This window comes from Eptatretus burgeri, chromosome 16 (genome assembly GCF_056783735.1).
Source record: "Eptatretus burgeri isolate ZD-2024b chromosome 16, Ebu_testis_v1, whole genome shotgun sequence".
NCBI lineage: Eukaryota > Metazoa > Chordata > Myxini > Myxiniformes > Myxinidae > Eptatretus > Eptatretus burgeri.
The window spans coordinates 37944316-37953524 of NC_140976.1; positions in this window are offsets into that span (position 1 = coordinate 37944316).

Below are 9209 nucleotides of genomic sequence, written 5' to 3' on the forward strand. Positions count from 1 at the left end.
TCTGTGCATGAGTGACATAATTATGCATTTTCTCTGCATTAATCCATTTGTCTTACATTTTAGGAGATTCAGGATTGTTCAATTGTGACGTTTCTCTGGTGGCTTTAGTCTTGGCTTTTGGTGGGAAAAATTGGAAAGGGTAAGCAGATGTAAGGATTGACATCAGAAGAATAAAGTTGGTAAGAGTAGAAAAAGTCAAGTCGACAAAAACTTTTGATGCACGGTTATGGAGTGCTGAATTGTCCATGAATGTGTGGATTTTCTTCCAAGAAAATTCCATTTTAGTTTTTGCTTTGCATGATGTGATGTCAAATTTTCCTCAAAATTTACCTTTTCACAATACCAAGCTGTTTCCTTAAAAGTGAAATTGTGTAACCAAATTCGATTTGCAATCATGCCACATTATAATGCCACATTTAGATGAATTACGAATTTTGCCGAAACAATTTTTCTGAATCAACTTAAAAAAAAATGTTTTATTCATAACTGAAGAGATCAAACTAAACACTGTTACAGTTGAAGGAGGTTACATGTTCGGAATCTGTACAAATCAAAATTTACTGGTTGTAAAAGTATTCAGCCCCGTAGGGAGGTACTTGGTGGAAGCACCTTTTGCAGCAATAACTACTACAATTGTTTTTGGGTAGATCTCGACCAGCTTTGTACAGTCAGATGGTGAAATATTTCCCCATTCTTCACGTGAAAATTGCTCTAGCTCTGCCAAGTTTGATGGGAATCGTCGATGGACTTCAATCTTCAAGTTTCACCATAAATGTTCAATTAGCTTCAAGTCAGGACATTGACTGGGCCACTCAAGAACATTGTTTTTTTTCTTTCTGATTCAGCCACTCCAGTGTGGCTTTCGCTTTGGGCTTTGGATCGTTGTCCTGAAATGTGAATCTCGACCCAGTTTCAGATTCATTGCTGATTCGAGCAGGTTTTCATCAAGGTTTCTCCTGTACTTTTCACCATCCCATTGTCCCTTCTGTCCTGTCAAGCTTGCCAGTCCCTGCTGATGAAAAGCAGTCCCATACCATGATGTTTCCACCACCATACTTAACAGGTAGGATGGTGTTGTTTGGATGATGTGGTGTTAAGCTGGTGCCAGACGTAACACTTTGAATTTAAATCAAAAAGTTCAATTTTTAGGTTGTTTATCTGAAATAAGCTCCGTGTGGGTACCGATGTCTGAATCGGTATAAGTCCCTTTACATTTGACTAAAACATCTCACAAACAACTGACCAATTATGGACCAAATTTGGTACTACGCACCAGGACAGCAAGGTCTCATGAGGTTGTGCCCCCTATTAAGGGGGTAAAAGAGGAGTTTTAGTTTTTAAATCCCAGAAACCTGCCAAACAGATCCAGACCAACCTCACCATGCGGTATCCACGACCAACCTCGCCAAACCTTTTGATCCCATGGGCCGCATTCACTACTCCCAAGGATGTTGGGAGCCAGAAAAAAAAATTGAGAAATCGATACAACGTTTGGGGTTTATTGGAGTATTGTTTTTTTAATCAATAAATTTGAGATGTATTCGATCGATCGATTGTTCACGCACTGTAATTCTGAACAAATTTCCGTTTGGGGTGTAATTAATTTTAAATACTGCCGCAAGATGCCGGAAGGTAAAATAAAATTGATTTGATTCCTCCCGGCGGTAAGCGGCAGTGGCCGGCAGCGGCATTGTGTAAACCCCTTTAAAATTGCTACTTGGAAATGGGTTTTGATTGGAAAGTCCTCGCGGGCCGCAGTATAGGGCTCCGTGGGCCGCAGGTTGGGGACCAATGCTCTAACCTTAAGTTGTGCTCCTCATGGCTGCACTAATTCAGGAAGGGGGGCCATGACCCCCTTCCCCCTATCCCTCATTTTTTACTAAAGCATCTTCTCACAAACAAACTGACCCATACGGACCAAATTTAGTATGATTCATCAAGACACCAAGGTCATGTGGGGTTGTGCTCCCCATCTGGATCCCCCTTCCATTAGGAAATGATATTTTTTTTGCCCCCAAATGTTTGTCATTCATTCAGAAATCTTCTTGAAAGCTGACCACCTTTGGATCCAGAGCAAAATTGAGAACCAAATTCAATACCAGAATCAGAACGGCAACGTCGCATAGCGTCATAGGTAAAAGGGGTGACTTGCTCGAGGTTATCATTCTCGGCATGGTTGGAATCGTTCAGTTTTCATACTAAACGAGGCATTTCATTTACGATCGTGGGACCTCAAATTACCCTGACCGGAAGGCAAAATTGGAGTCGTGACAACATTGAACACAAAGTAATGTTGCTGATCAGACCTCTGTCTTCTTTATAATTAGCTCACCTGGAAAAAAAACAACGAAGTGGCATTCCCTCAAGCAGGACTTTCACTAGGGAGGTGCAATTTTTCTGACTATTTTCTTTTAAACGACTTGACCAGGAACCATGAAGCCCATCACTATAAAGGTCTTTTACCATGGACTTCTGGGAATCTCATGACAACGTGAAAGAAAACATCTGTTATTATTTACTTTTAACGATTATATATGCATTAGGAAGAAGGCAATTGGTTTTGGGTCGTTTATTGATAAAATAGCCCACTCATTCGGTCACTTGAGAGTTGCAATTCCACAGGGTTTCCGCATATCTCGCAGGATTGTAACCATGGTGAATCATAACCACTGAATTAGAAAAGACATCGAAGGAGCAGAGTGTGGTGTAGCCACTTAGCCGCCATGTTGGTTAGCACAAGCAGCCAGGAGAAGGCGATTTCAATGATGCGCTTGTGCATTATTTACAGCGAAAAACAATCACTTTTTTCACCTTTTGTGTGATCCTTTTTCAATAGAAAACCTATCATAGTAACTATAACATTTTCCCTTATCCTTTCCTTTTCAGAATAAAGTTCGAGAACAAATACTGCAGTGCATTTGGGAGTGTGAAGAATGAGGTGCATTTTCATCAAACCTACGATGATCAAGTCTCTTCAGTTTCTTTCACCATTACTTGTTTTTGTGAAAGTTGACATGAATTTGCATGTCCTTTTTGTGCAGAATTTCGTGCCAAAGTGATCAAATGAAACAAACTTTAGTGACTACAAGACCCATGAACCCGTTTTGACAGAGGTTGATGAAAAAAATCATTTCAAGAAAAAAAACAAGATAGCTCCAGTGAAGTATACTGCTGAGGTTGTTTGCATTGATCAAATACTCCCGAAGAGTACTTTACTGAATCGGGAATTGATTTTTTAATAATTTTTTTAGATTCTCGACTTGAACGAAACTTGATACTGCACACCGCAGGTGAATGGTGAGTAAGGTGGCCCTAAAATTTTTGCGTTATTATGTACCGTTTTGGCTGTATTTCGGGAACATACATCCATACAAGATGAGAGTTTTAGTAATATATACATTGCCATCACCCCCTGCCATTGCCATCACTTCAGTGTATTTCTCCAGATTCAGTCACAATATTCACTGCGATATTAAACAGGCATTTCATCATCACCAGAATACAAGACCTGTCACTTCGCTGATGGAAATACCAATCTTTGCTGTGATGGCTAATCAATAAGGCAAGAAGAAAAAGGATTCCTGGGAGTGCGGGGATAACCAGCGTCGCAAGTTGTCGTTTACTGTTTCGCCACATGGGCCTCTGTAACCATAAAAATAAAATAAAAATATATTTTTTATTTTCGTCACAAATCTTCCTGGGAGTTTCTTGAATCCATTGTCGGATTTATTGAAATCCATTCTCAAGTTATAACACGACAAACAAACAGACAGACGCAGTGCTTTTTATAATACAGATTCCATCATTTATGGCTTTCTCATGATAATCACGATCATTGTCGTCAATACAATTAATCGTCCGACTCGCACACCATACTATAGTTATAGAAACGATCGGTTACTATAGCACACACACACACACACCACACATACTCTGGTGCGGCAGGTGAGTTCGCATGCAAAGCTACCTGAGCGCTGCACGAAGCACTTTTTAAAATTCCTACATCTTGGTTACTATTCATACCACTTGTGCTAAAGATTGGTTCTAATTCAATGAAAAACCTCACAGTTTCATTTTGTGAGGTGATGTGTTGTTTTCCTGATTTGGTAAGAACAAGTTCGAATTGCGAACATACCCCGTGGGAGTTCATTCGTCCAACTCTCAGGTGAGCGGCAGCACGCACGACAGATAATTTTGAAATTTGGTAAGATTTTCATCGCATCAGAAAAAGAAACCAGAACACCTCACAAGAGTAAGGCTAGTTTCATATCATCATTTGCGACTTAATTTTGCGTTGGGCATCCATCGCCCAGCGCATTCAATTTTTTTTTTTGTTTTTAAATAATTTTAAGAAAATGGGCCAAAAGGGCCGGAATCGCACTTTGGGCTCAGTTAATGCCTGGGGAATGGTGTCTAGATTCTAGAATATACTTGTCAAGTTTGGTTCGGTTCCGTTCACTAATAACCGGTAAATAGCAATTTTAAGAAAATGGGCCAAAATTGGCCGTTCCTTGGCCCGAAGGGCCGCAATCGCACTTTGGACTCAGTTAAAGCCTGCACATATGTGTCTAGCATATGCCTGCCAATTTTTATCGAATTCTGTTCACGAATAATGGGGAAATAGACGTTCAAATGAACTGTACACAAGAAAAGAGAGAGAGCGAGCGGCGCTTTAGCCCCCGTTGGGTGAAAAAAACTGAAGAATGGCCCAGTAAGAAGAGGAAACAGTTTTCATGCATGCTTTCCCATATAATAGTGCTTCAAACAGGATTTCATCGAAGTTGAACGTTTTATGTCCTTTCCTTCCAGAATTTCACATGTGTGCCATTATTACAATACATGTGATGGATGCCGATGAAAGCTGTCATACTGCAGAGATGTTTCAGAGTAAAAGTACACTGTTACTATTCAGCAACATATAAAATTACCTGTGGAACATCTTTGCACAACCATTCCGGAAACAATCGGAGCAGTGGATGTATTGCTGCATAAAACGGCATTTTCACAGAGAATTCAGTTTAAAATGTGTTCAAAAACGAGATCCGCTTTTCCAGTGACTCGAAATAGTGCTAACCAAGATGGCGACGCGGTGGTGGTTATGCTCCTTCAATGTCTTCAACATTTCAGTGTTCATGGTATGTAGGAGCTGTTTCGATCGTGGTTTCTGTGAAGTCGGTGATGGCATGATAGGGGAAGGGAAAGTGTTAAATATTCCGCTGTTACCATGTGGAAACGCCATGAGGCTTGAATGAGTGGGAGGAGGGTAAGGAATGGAGGACAGAGTTGGAGTTGCGAGGGTGATAGCAGAGATGGGCCAGAGTTGGGAGGGGGGGGGGTGTTGAGGATTTTCAGTGGTTGGAGAAGGAGCCTGGTGGTGGCTGAATGGTTAGGGTGGTGAGGTGAGGATCATAAGATCCTCCGTTGAAATCCCACTCAGCTGTTGAATTAATACCAGGTGGGGTTGACTCTGTCTGTCATCCTTTTGAGATCGGCAAAATGAATGCCAGCATGCTGGTATCCTGTCAGAGTGGTGACCCTTCCAGGATTGTGTCCGATAGCCAAGGAGACTGCTTAGCAGCACCAACGCTTTGCACAGAGTATGGTCCTGATGGATGGATGGGGAGGAGGGTTGAGGAGGTGTAGTGATTGACGCCTGAGGATTTGGAGGGGGGATTGGGATTGGTGGGGGAGGTCAAGGCTTTTGGAGGAGGGGGAGGGTGAGGTAAGTGAGCAGAGTTGGGGGGGGGGGTGAAATTGAGGACTTGAAGTCACATTTTACATTGCGTGGAAGTTCCGCGAGTCCCTGATTTTCTGCGTGGCTGCGTGATTTTTCATGTCGTGCTGCGAATTGGCTTGCATGGTGGAGCAGGATGCTGGCCATTGACTCTTGGTTGGGTCGTGTGAGACGGACCTCGAAGCCTCTTGTATATCACCGAAGGGAGTGGCGCCATTCTGCAGAAAGCAGCTGTGTCGTCAAGCACGATCAACAATGAGGCTGCACGGCAGTTCCTGAGCCCTGGCATGGAATACCACTTCACAAATTACCTCACGTACGTTTTCCGCCCAGAGAGCAGCTCGGCACCATTTTGGGCGCATCCTCCCACGCAGGACGAAGCACCTTGATCCCAAAGTTCAGTTAAGACCATCTGTGGACCAAGCTTAGTGCCAGAATAAAGGGAGGATTTGCTTTTCTTTTGTTTTCCCCATGTCTGTATTAAAGTCCGTGTGTAGAGAGAGGCGCCTCAACTTTAGACCTTAATTTATTTCATGTATTATTATTACATTTTTGTGGGGGGGGGGGGGCGCAGTCACCGCTCCTCCAGAGCTTGATCCATTCCTGCGGACCCACATACAGTATCTTCCCCACCCACACAATCCAATATGTCATTTCTTCCCCCGCCGTCATTCAATTCTCAAACATTGCAATGCAAAAATGGTGATCGTGTTCTGACACCAACAGCCTGCATACATGTTATAATTCACATTCACTCTCCAAACACAACTCGGTCCTTGACACATAAGAGACATCAACACCACAAGACAATCCTAGTTTCCAAACCGATCCCTTTACCAGCCATTGAGTCACTCTCGCCTGATGTCATACCAACGACCCATGTCCAAATTTCTAAGTAAAACTGAACCCTTTGGACAGTAAGCATCAAGGCACCTCGTTTGAGCGTGCTTTTTTAACGTACCCAATGTCGTTCAATCCGATACTAATACCGGCAGAAGGGGACCATCCCCCCGCTTTCCCTCAGGTCCCCCTATCAAGCACATGTCCAGAACACACCTTCCCCTCCCCACTATCCCACGCTTGCCTCCCCCCTCCCGGAGTGTATAGCAATGCGTGGTGAGGCCTCACTCTCCACCTCTTTTCTCGCTCTCCCACCCCTTCATCGCTTCCCCACCCCTTTCACTCACCCTCCCCTCCCACCTTAATATTCCCCATCAGCGAAGTGACATATTGTATTTGCTAGTACTATATAAACACTTTACATTTTATTGAGACACCCTGTCTATTGACATCCATAAAACACAAATGGAAAGGAATGTCATCAACTGCAATCGAAGACCAATATAGTCACAGTTGTCGAAGGTTGGCTTCAGAGGATGAGGAGGCTAACACTGTTAATGAGAAGGGAAAATGACCAGTCATTGAGAGTTACCTTCTGTCAAGGAGGGAAGGGCATAAGAGTAAACCACAATGAGTGCACGAGCATCAAAAGTAGACCAGACCTTCTTGAACAGGCATTTCCCCCACCCTGAATGTCAATAATGAGGCTGCTGGGTTTTTACCCACAATCCAATAGTGACACGGCAGTTGCCTCGAGTACAAAAGAGCAGTGAAGCTACAATGTGGTTATGATGTCAGCAAGAATTCTGCGAATCAATCTACCTCTGGCTTCTTCTTTTGTATGCAGCACGTGTACACAGAGCATAATTTGTTCATGCGCAGCTGTGCTGCTGATGCAGTGCCTGCTGTAGGTCAAAGCAGAAATTTGCAATTTGTTCAGAGCCAGCAATGGCTCAAGTACTCTTCACGAAGGACATCGTGGGATCTTTAATGTCCGCCAACTAATGCTGGGAGGCGGAACACCCAGTTTAAGGGCCATCCAGGGGGACAGCACATACATTGATGCCTCGCCCTGCCTGCGAAGCACCTGGATGACAGCTTATAGCTTGGCCAAGATTCGGACCCAGACGAGACTGCTCAGGTGAGTGTCTCGAGGTTCGAGGCTATCCTGCCAGCTCGACTAGCTTGGGAGCGCAAGCCCTTCAAACAGGCAAATGCCTCTTCCACTTTGGTCCCCATTTTTATCGTTCGCAGCCGTACAATCTGTGAACTGAGCTTGCATCTGGCACTCAAGATTTAGAAAAAAATACACAATTTCTTTGCAGTTTTTATCCTGGTATTGCATGCCAGTGTTAACACTGTGGAAAAGTCCATGGAGCACCTGCAGCTTTCAAACAAGGAATTCCAAAGATCCCTTTTGGGAGAATTGGCCCAGACTTTTCTTATCCCAAAGAACTGGAGCCAGAATGCAACACCTCGTGATTGGCACGATCACACAAGCAAGCACAATCTCGTGCAAATTCGAATCAATCGATGATGTGCTGTGATTAACAAGGATGTGAAAAACCACCGCATTCGCTGTGCTTTCTAAGTTCGTGTAAACAAGGGGAGTAATCCATTTAACTGGTTTTCCCTTGTACCAAGAACTCAAACAAAAGCACCTTGTTGACATGTGCACTCAGCGATGACAGACGTTATAAAAGGTCAAATTGCTCCCTTGGCCATTGACCAATCTCGATTTAGGAAGCAGCAGTTGCACTGAGCTATCTGTACAATGGTGGCTTTTCTTCCAGCGTCAACACACCGGCCAGAAGCTTCTTAGGAAATAAACTTACAAACCCAACCCATCGACGTGAACACACAAAGGCATTTGGTTGTACATCCTAAAGGAAAATGGCTCCTTGTTCAACTGGAAAGTTGATGGCTTTGGGATCTCGTAAAACACGACCCATTCGATTTCCACATGTCCTCCCACTCTGCTCCTTGGAAATGTCGAGGCAGAGGCAGATTGTTCGTTCTATTGTTCTCTGATACAAGACATACTGGTTGTTGTTGTTGTTGCACAGAATTTCTTTCATCACCAAAAAAACATACCTTATCTTGCCTCGAGCGACAAATGTTAAGGAAGTATTTCAAAAGAGTAACGATTGTAAAAACAACTGTGTTTCCAAGATGAAATTTAACAGGCGAGGGAACGAAGGATTAAGGAAAGGAGCGACTTGCAACATGCACCTGTTAAGGACTATCTACAAAGTACATACGTGAGTATGGAGTTTCAAAGGTGAAGGTCAAGTGAGAATTTTTTTTACAAAGCATTAAAAGCTGTTATTTTGCCATACATAAAAGCAGAACAAAACCTACAATTAATTTACTCTTCTTCTTTAATGGCTACAATTATTCACACCTTCTTGTGGGGTCGACTGGGGGGGGGGGGGGGGATGGTTCCGGCCTCGTCTTTCTGGACCCGGACGTTCGACTGAAGGTGGCAGGAACTTGTAATTTGTTCGGTAGATAACTTTTCTACTTTACCAAAAACAGCGTGAATACTTAACATCGACCGTCCAGTGCTGGGAGACCGTTCCTCCGAGTTACGTTCACCGAGGGACAGCGCAAACATTCATGAATCACCCTGCCT